Source organism: Anser anser (genome assembly GCF_964211835.1).
Source record: "Anser anser genome assembly, chromosome: 1".
NCBI lineage: Eukaryota > Metazoa > Chordata > Aves > Anseriformes > Anatidae > Anser > Anser anser.
Window position 1 is genome coordinate 146,739,758 of NC_139720.1, and position 9,950 is coordinate 146,749,707.

General features: G+C 41.4%; 1 protein-coding gene across 1 annotated transcript in view; it reads right to left on the bottom strand.

Annotated features, from left to right (window-relative positions):
• The window catches only part of LOC310892160 (tumor necrosis factor receptor superfamily member EDAR-like), a 461,331-nt gene that overhangs the window by 157,063 nt on the left and 294,318 nt on the right, over window positions 1-9,950 (bottom strand). The gene's annotated exons all lie outside the window — the stretch shown is intronic.

Genomic DNA, 9,950 nt, shown 5'->3' on the forward strand with positions numbered 1-9,950 from the left:
CTGCCTGCTGGGTTAAACCACAACAAGTAGAATCATAGAATCACAGAATATCCCAAGTTGGAAGGGACCCATAAGGATCATTGAGTCCAACTCCTGGCACCACACAGACCGTGTGACTACATGCACAGTCCAATTGCTTCTTAAATTCAGACAGGCTTGGTGCAGTGAGTGCTTCGCTGGGGAGCCTGTCCCAGTGTGCGACCACCCTCTCGGTGAAGAACCTCTTCCTGATGTCTAGCCTAAACTTCCCCTGCCTCAGCTTAACATCGTTCCTGCAGGTCCTGTCACTGGTTATTACGGAGAATAGGTTGGTGCCTGCCCCTCCACTCCCCCTCATGAAGAATCTGTAGACTGTGATGAGGTCCCCCCTCAGCCTCCTCCAGGCTGAACAGGCCCAGTGCCCTCAGCCGCTCCTCATATGTCTTCCCCTCTAGGCCCTTCACCATCTTTGTTGCCTTCCTCTGGACACTCTCCAACAGTTTAATGTCCTTCTTGTACTGTGGTGCCCAGAACTGCACACAGTACTCGAGGGGAGGCCGCACCAGCACAGAGCAGAGTGAGACAATCACTTCCCTCGACCGACTAGCGATGCCGTGCTTGATGCACCCCAGGATACGGTTGGCCCTCCTGGCTGCCAGGGCACACTGCTGGCTCATATTCAACTTGCTGTCAACCACAACCCCCAGATCCCTCTCTGCGGGGCTGCTCTCCAGCGTCTCGTCACCCAGTCTGTACGTATAGCTGGGGTTGCCCTGTCCCAGCTGCAGGACCTGGCATTTTCTTTTGTTAAACTTCATGTGGTTGGTGATCACCCAGCTCTCCAATCTGTCCAGATCCCTCTGCAAGGCCTTTCCACTTTCAGCAGAGTCTACAACTCCTCTAATTTTGGTGCCGTTGGCAAATATGCTCAAAACCCCTTCTAGTCCTACATCCAAATCATTTATAAAAACATTGAAGAGGACTGGCCCTAAAATGGAGCCTTAGGGGACCCCACTAATGACCATCCGCCAGCCTGATGTGGCCCCATTTACCACAACCCTTTGAGCCCTGCGCATCAGCCAATTGCTCACCCATCGTATGATGTTTTTGTTAAGTTGTATGCTGGACATTTTGTCCAGTAGGGTCCTATGGGAAACCGTGTCAAAAGCTTTGCTGAAGTCCAAAAAGATCACATCAGCTGGTTTCCCTTGGTCAACTAGATGGGTGATCTTATCATAAAAGGAAATCAGATTTGTTAGGCAGGACCTACCCCTCATGAACCCATGTTGGCTGGGACCAATGACTGCATTGTCCACCAGGTGCGCTTCAATAACTTCAAGGATCATCCTCTCCATAATTTTACCAGGCACTGACGTGAGACTGACAGGCCTATAATTGCTAGCGTCTTCTTTCTTGCCCTTCTTGAAAATTGGCACAACATTTGCCAGCTTCCAGTCTACTGGGACCTCTCCAGATTCCCAAGACCATTGAAAAATAATTGAGAGAGGTCCCACAATGATGTCAGCCAGCTCTTTAAGCACCGTGGGATGAATCCCAACCGGACCCATGGACTTGTATGGATCCAGGTGGAGCAGCAAATCCCGCACACGTTCAGGGTCGGTTGGGAGTTTATCATTCCCACCATCATGGTCCTCCAGCTCAGGGCACCCTGGGTCCCGAAGCCCATCATCAGCGTTGAAGACAGAGGCGAAGAAAGCATTAAAAGTCTCTGCTTTGCCTATGTCCTTGTCTGTGAGGAGACCTTCCCCATCAAGTAGCGGACCTATGTTTTCTTTGGTCCTCCTTTTTCTGTTCACATATCTAAAAAAAACCTTTTTGTTGTCTCCCACAGACATGGCCAGCTTCAACTGTAGTTGGGCTTTGGCTACATGAATTTTCTGCCTACAAACGCGAATAGTGTCCCTGTATTCCTTCCATGTTGTCTGACCCTCCTTCCAGCAACCATACATTTTCTTTTTTCACCTAGGCTTCAGTAGAAGATCCCTGGTCAGCCAGGCTGGCCTTCTGCCCTGCTTGCCTGACTTTCGATATTTTGGAATTGCCTGATCTTGTGCTTTTAGGAGGCAGTGCTTAAAGACTGACCAGCACTGATGGACGCCAATACCTTCAAAAGCAGTTTCCCAGGGGACCTTGCTGACTAGTTCCCTGAGCAGCCTGAAGTCTGCTTTCCCCATATCCAGGGCTGAGGTTTTGGTGGCAGTTTTCCTTCTGTCGCCATAAATTTTAAACTCAACCACTTCATGGTCACTATGACCGAGAAGGTTGCCAATTGCCACATCCCCCACAAGACCCTCTCTCTTCTCCAGCAACAGATCTAGGAGGGCACCTTTCCTTGTTGGCTCCCTTAGCACCTGCACCAAGAAGTAATCATCTAGGTGCTTTATGAACCTCCTGGACTTGCTCCTGTCAGCCATGTGGTGATCCCAGTTGATGTCTGGCAAGTTGAAGTCCCCCATAAGGACAAGGGGAGTTGAGCTGGAAGCATCTCTTAGTTCCGCAAAGAATAATTCATCGGTGTTGTCTTCCTGGCTGGTTGGTCTGTAATAGACTCCCACAATGACATCCCCTTTATTTGTTTGTCCCTTAATCCTTACCCAGAGGCTCTCAACTTTGCCATTGCCAACTTGAAGTTCCACACAGTCCAGCCCATGCTTCACATACATCGCCACCCCACCACCTCGCCTACCCTGCCTGTCCCTCCTGAAGAGCCTGTAACCATCTAGTAAGTGTTCACTGTTAGAAGAAGTGAATCACTGTTAATTTTCAATTTTTGTTATATTGAGTGTTTATGTTAAAATTAAATTTAAAAAGTGAACCTGTTAAATGTTAATATAATTAAATTAATGAAGGATTTGACTAAGGATGAGACTAATGATTTTGATCTTAAGTAAATTTTAACAGAGCTGCAAAGAAAAATAGCAGTGCTCAATTTCCATTCGTATTAAAGTAAACCTTAAATGTACTAGAAATCGACAAATGAATTATACAAATGAATTTGGAGTGTCTTATGAAGAATAGATAGTTCTATAAATATAGCAACTATTGTTAAGTTCCAGAATGCACATGTGATTTTTGACTCAGTGTAACAGTGTTTGGGTGTGCAGACAGTTAGTGGTCATTTGATTCTTTCATGTAAAAAAAATGAAAGTCAGACTTCAGTAGAGTTATATGGAAGCTGGACTTGTCATTTCAGAACTAATTTTTTAAACCAGTTGTGAGAGACAATTTATACTAATCCTTTATTAAGTGTCATAATAATATTCTGTGAAAATCTTTTAAAAATGTAAACTATGTCATATCTGTTCCTGAATTAATCACTAATCAATTCTGTTAATGCAGAAATATTTGTGAATCCTACTAGATAAGGGTAGAAAAAAAAAAAAGATGAATTTTGAATTGTTTTTATTTGCTATCTCTTTTATAGTTTGTGTTGGATTGCACTGGTAAATATGCTTTTACTTATGGGACATGCGGACTATAAAAGCAAATGAGACTCTTAGAACAATGTGATTTCAGGATCAGAGACTTTAAGGAAAATAGTCTAGGAATAAATGGAACTAGCATGATCAGAAATGAATGGAAATTTTTGAGCTATTCTGGTTCAATTTTTCATTGATCATCTACAGTAACTAAGCTAACTAATAATGGTGCGTAACTTAGAAGCATAGATAACCTCTCTTACCTTTGTCATTAGGAGGCAGAAGTAGATACCAGCAAACTATCATACTAAAATTACTGTATTTCTATATTTGCATTTCCAAATGTTTGCTACACTGAGTTTTGTACACACCTGCTTGTTGCAGTGTCCTGAATACCAACCTTGTGGGGCAGCCCGGCCTGGCTGTCCATGCCGGTCCGTGTTGAGGCCTTGCTCGAACATCCCCATTTTGCTGTCATTCCCCCGAGGTTCTTTGGCGGCCTCTGTTCCAGCAATGAGCAGGGGGTTGTGGGGAAGGGGAAGGAGCTTCGGCCTAGGGGCATGTCTCCCTCTCTCCAGTAACATGCCGGAGCAATACGATTACACGCATGGGATCAACAGGTCTGTAAGAGAAAGTGGATGAGAGAGGAGGTTGGGCTGGTGCTGTACACCAAGTCTCAGGGGGATGAAGATGAGGAGGTCCCAGCAGTGCTTTCCTCTGCAGCCTCCGACAATGGGCAGTTTGTTCCTAGTTCACCCAGTGAACTCGGAACAGGTTAGGAGCAGCGGCAGGAGGAAACCTAAAGATGGGAGATAGCCCTCAGTGGCAATATCAAGCACTATTGCACTATTTTAAAAGGTTTTGCTTTGCCTGTTTGCCTAACTAAAAATTAAACAAAAGGCCCTGTTTCCAGTTTTCTGATGTGTCCCTCTGTGGATCTTTTGTCCTGTGTGATACACTTCTACTGGATAAATGCTGAAGTCAGATGACGAATAAATTTCTGTCAGATTGGTCATGCTTGGGGGATCTCTTTGTAGTCTTTCCTTTTCAGATGGAACCTAGAACTGCCTGCTTTTTGCTGCTTTTGCAGCATTTGGGTACTGTAATGTGAGCGTGAGTTTCTACTACTTTATCCTTCTGTTGGAAGATTATCTGCAACAAGAGACATTTGACAGAGGTAACCAACTAGCTATTCCCCCTGGTTCCTGATTTCCTAAAGAAACACGGTTTATGGGATCATTGTCCGTCTGCATCCCCCAAAAGTGTCATGCTATTTTGAACATGCAAGCTGCTTCCAGCCAGATTTGGTAGCAGGCAAGGGAATATTAGTTATCAACTAATGGTGAGAAAATTTGTTTGAGAAGAGAGAAACTTTATGAATGCTCTCACTTAAAAGAGAGACGGGGACTCCTACACTTGCTGGCAGCAGACAGCTGATCAGTCAGAACATGTAGCTTTGAGCCAGCTGCAGTCTGCTCTGTCTTGCTGCACGTAGGTCCCCAGAAGCAATTACCTTCATTTCATGCTGATGACGGTAGCAAGTTTCTGGTAGTCACACCTTGTCACTTTAAAGGGTGATAAAGAACTGACCCCAAATTTTATGTTGCTGCTTTTTAGAACAGCTGTGGGAGCCTTCATTAGGAAAGTTGAAGTGAGTATTGCTTCTGCTCGTATTATGATAGTTCTCATCCCAGAAAAGCCTTCCAAACAGGGAGAAAAATACCTTTTTTTTTTTTTTCCCAAACCTATATATTGCATAATTCGTGTTGTAATCCCCCTTGCTGTTTATTGAAGGCTTCCTGTCAAAACAGTCAAGACAGTGTTTTAGACAAGATTTACAAAGTCTAAACTGGGCAAATCTGTAAGAAAGACAGCTCCCTGGACAGCAGACAGTGGTATTTACAGAAGCATGGCAGATCTAAATGAACTAGGCTAACAGTGCCCAGCCTGGGCACTTGTAGTTGTGCTTCCTTCCTTCATATTTTTAACCTCCCACCTGACGAAAGGTCTGTCCTTTAAAGCAGTATTTCGTCATTCCCTTCCTTGTTCCCCTGAACATGACTGGCTTACATCTTTTTTTTTTTTTTTTAATTTAAATTTTGCATAACTGAATTTAATCTATCATCTTGGCAAAAAGTATCTTCTAGCAGATAAATGAACCAGAAAGGTGAAAGTATGCTGAAGGCAACATTTTTTTCGAAAAACTTTATTCATGATCAGCATAAATGTCTTAAATATATCATTTTACTTACCAGACCAGATTTAAAAGAGACTGTAAGCAGAGCTCATAATTCAGAGGTATGACAATGGATCCTTTAATTATGTACTGAATTTTTCACCCAAAAGTTAAATGACTTCAGTGATTGATTTCCTGGTAGAAAGCATTTATCTTCATGATAACATATTTAAATTTAGTCTAGAAAGTGTGAAAATTTGGTCTATGAAATTTGGTAAACCTTCACTTTGTAAACGGCTAGAGGAATTACCGTGATAAAGTAGTGCCCCTCTGTGCTCCTAGTAATAACATAGCACTCACATTTTTAAAACTCGCAAAAGTTACTCTGAAAGGAATGGTGCTGCGCTATGGTGTGTTCCTACCTTCCTTCAGCATCCCCGGAAAAATGCTGTGATGGGCAAAGGCATCTTTGTGTTACGCTGACTCTTGTAATGTGCTGTGTCCAAACCACCACTATCCATTGTCAAAACTAGAAACATTTGGGGTTGATGAAAGTCTGTAAAGCAGTCTTCTGACCATGGTTCTCCTTAATTAGACTTTCTTTTTTTTCCTTTTTTTTTCTTTCCATAATTTTGAAAGCATCTTGGATATTTCTGACTACCTAATCACTACTACAAGAGAGAATTTTGAACATAGGCACTTACTGTTTGCTTGCTTGTGGCTACTTTCTTTTTGTTTTGTTTCTTTTGGTTTTGAGTGGATGGTCCTGAAAAAAAAAAGAAGAATAAGACATAACATAACAAGACATTCTGATCAATGTCACAGTCAATTACCTGAGAAAAAGAGATCCAGCAAGCCATATATCTGTAATAAATGACATCTCTGATCAGTGCAACTTAATGGAAAGTAACTGCTCTGGTAGATGTGCACAAGCTAGGGCTGTAGGCTTGGTGGCTGGGATACTGCTAACAGTAGCTGTGAAAGCTCAGCACAAGACAACATCCCTACTAATTAGATATCTTTAAGGTCATCTTCAGCTCCATAAAATGGCATCCTCGATGTGGTTAATTATGGAGAAAAGAAATAAAAATATGTGATCCAGCTTACAGGAAAAAAGGTATCACGTGGTAAAAGTTTCAGAAAGGAGCATAATATTCCACCCACACATCAGCTTTTTGGAAAAGTAATATGCCTTTGAAGAAGGTCAGAGATAATTAATGCTGCCAGACGGGTTTTGTCCTTCGGAAGAAATATTATTCTAGTATTTGGATTCAGGAGCTATTTATATAAGAAATGCAAATAAACAAAACTTTGTCATTCCCTGGTCCTTCCCAAAATGTAACAGCTTGATGTCCTCCTAGTTTCCATTGAAGCACGACTAACTTCTTTCAGAGCAGCCTTGCACACCAAGGCCAAATTTCAGAAACACAGCCTAACTCCACTTCCTTCCCGTTTTCAGTTTCAGCCTTTCTACTTATATGTCCTTAGTGTTACTTGTTCCTGATTTACTTCTATGTGGTGGATTAAGTTGGAAAGTCATTGTGTATTCCTGGGCTGTTTCTCGCGATACTAACCTGAATGTAGCCTATTGTAGACTTGTGTTTAGAGCAGCCCCTTTTACCAACAAGAAAAATGGATTCTTTTTTTTTTTTTTCTTTTAAATGTGATGGACAAATGAGATGCCTAGGTATGATCTGTATAACAACTAATCACTGATGTCTTCTGCTGCAGAGCATGCAAAGGCTCCTTATCATTATTCCATAATATAAGTATTCAGACAGTCTAGTTTCACAGAACACTACCAAAAAGGAATCAACATTTTTCTGTCCTTGAAGAGTGGTTGATAATGATAAATTAGTGCCTGAGGTAACAGGTGCTATGCTTTATAAATCATATCACAATAAATAATCAGAAGAACTCATTTGGATGCGGGGGAATAGAATATGTATGCAACTAGATATAGGCTGATAGATCCAGTGCATTTTTACCTTGTTTATATGAATATACTTACTGGAATATCCACTAGGAAGCCTATCCAGTACGTAACAGGGGCACAAGCTCTCTTTGTTTGTCATTATCACAGAGACGTATAGACGTTGCTTGCTGTGGAATGACTTCCGCATGCAGGAGGTTCTTGTTTTACCTCCGGGTCATGGTTTTCACTTGGAACGCTATTTTTTTTTTTCTCCCCCACCTCTTCAATATACCTTCCTAATAACAAAGCAAGACTTCTAAACCATGGGAGGTCTTGAGTTCATGACGGAGAGCTTAGCATACGGATGGTGGGCTTCTCCTGTTTAAACCGGTATGCCTTTTTCAAGTCATCCTCCAACCCCTCTCACTGAGCATGTAACCACTTTACCTTTTTGCTCACGAAGAAGGGATTAATGACCCCAAATTACAGAATATGGAGGCAGCCCACTGTTGTTGCTTTGTGCTCCAAAACACACCTGTCCTTTTTTGTTCACCTTGCTTCTGTTCACACCAGGACCACCAGATGGTAGATGCTATACAGAAGCCAGTTCCCCACTGCAACCTAATATAATAGAGAGTCTGCAAAGCCAAGTGAGTTTCTCTAAGGAAAGAATGAGATGATACCAGGCAGGCTAAGAAAATAGGATTAGGTGGGAAAGGTCTTGCTAGGTGATAATCATTTTTATTTTCTGGGAGGAACTTTCCACAAAGTCATCCAGAAGGCTGGTGATGGATTTCAAAATACAAGGTCAGTCTGCAGATATGCAGTTAAGTGCCTTTTCTATTGCGCCCTGCTGGTATTAAAAAAAAAAAAAAGCAAAAAAAAGCAAAAAAAAAAAAAACAAACAAAAAAAAGCACGATTTTTAGAGTGTTTATGACATGGGCTGTAGAAAGTATTTGTGGCAAAACCTTGAGTTGACTAGGGCTTTATATGAATCTTTTGTGTGTTTTAAATAAACATTTCCAAGGACATAAAGGGTCTTTTCAACCTCAAAGCTGGGTTTTACCACAGAATACAGAAGAACAATTACCTTTTATGAAAAATGCATATGAAAAAGGAAATAAAAGTACTCCTTGATAACCTTCTCCTGACCTCTCATTTCCTTGAGAGGGTGGGTCTTAAATTTTATTCCAGCTCTAACAACCATGTTTGCAGCAAACTCTGTGCATCTCCTCTGACTCCCAGAAAAATTCACCTATACATAACTATCTGAGGCCTTGTTGTCTATCTGCCCCTGCCCTTATCAGTTTTCTCCCATTCCGTGCTGTGCAGTAGAGTCTCTGCTTTCTCACTTTTCCTCCCAGCCTTTCCCACCTTGCATTCCTGAAGCCTCTCTTGCTGCTGCTATGCTCCTTTGCTCTGAAAGAAGACATATTTTTTTCCCCTGTAAAGAGGGAGAGCTTGAGACAGTATGTGGCAATCAGGACAAGGTAAAACAGCAGATTTTCCACTGTGTAGTGAAAATGCATCGTTTTAAAGGAACATAAGATCATACAGTGACTGTGAATTAAATATTGTTCTAACTTAGACTTATTCAAGGGCATTCCTTATGAAGTATTTCTTATAAAGACAAGACCATGCTCAGGTTTCCTGATCATCAGGATTCTGGTAAGAACCACTTTAAATGCTATAATGTAATTAACCAACTTTTTTTCCTTCAGTCTGTTCTTTGAGCATTAGGTTAAAAAGCTCAGGCTAAGATAATGAGTGTTTCATAAAGAAGCGGTGCCAGGAGCTGAGGACAAAAAATATCCTCCCCCCCCCAAATAAATAAAAAAAAATGGCAATTGCCTTCTCTACACCAAAATCAGGATTGATATTTGGCATTGAAGATGGTCTGTACTTGATCAAATACTGCTGGACTGGTAAAGAGCCACTTCTAAGCAAAGGTGGTTATGCTTTCTTTAGGTTTTGGATCATTGAAGTAAGCTCGGTTTCAGATTCTGTCATAAGAAATGTATTTACGTTTGAGGTAAAGTCTACAGTAATAGATTGAAATCTGTAATGTTCTCATGTATAAATTCAGAAACTTCTAACTTCTTCTTGCTTGTTAAGTCTTGTTAATTTTTTATCATATTTAGGATAGCAGAGTCAATCAGCTTTGCTCTAACCTTTTATCAGCCAAATTGTAAATACCAAGAACATTATTACGCAATGCCAGAGAAGCATTCATCTGATTCAATAATTCAAAAACAGAACACTAATTAACATCACTAATAATAGGTTGAGGTTCATCTTCATTCTGTGTTTGCTGGCTGCAGGTATTTCAGAGACATTACTGAGCCAAAATAGTCACAAACCTGAAATACGTTACTTACTTGGTAAGATTCAACTCATCTAACCTTTGACATCCATAGAATAAATGTTTACATCATCTGG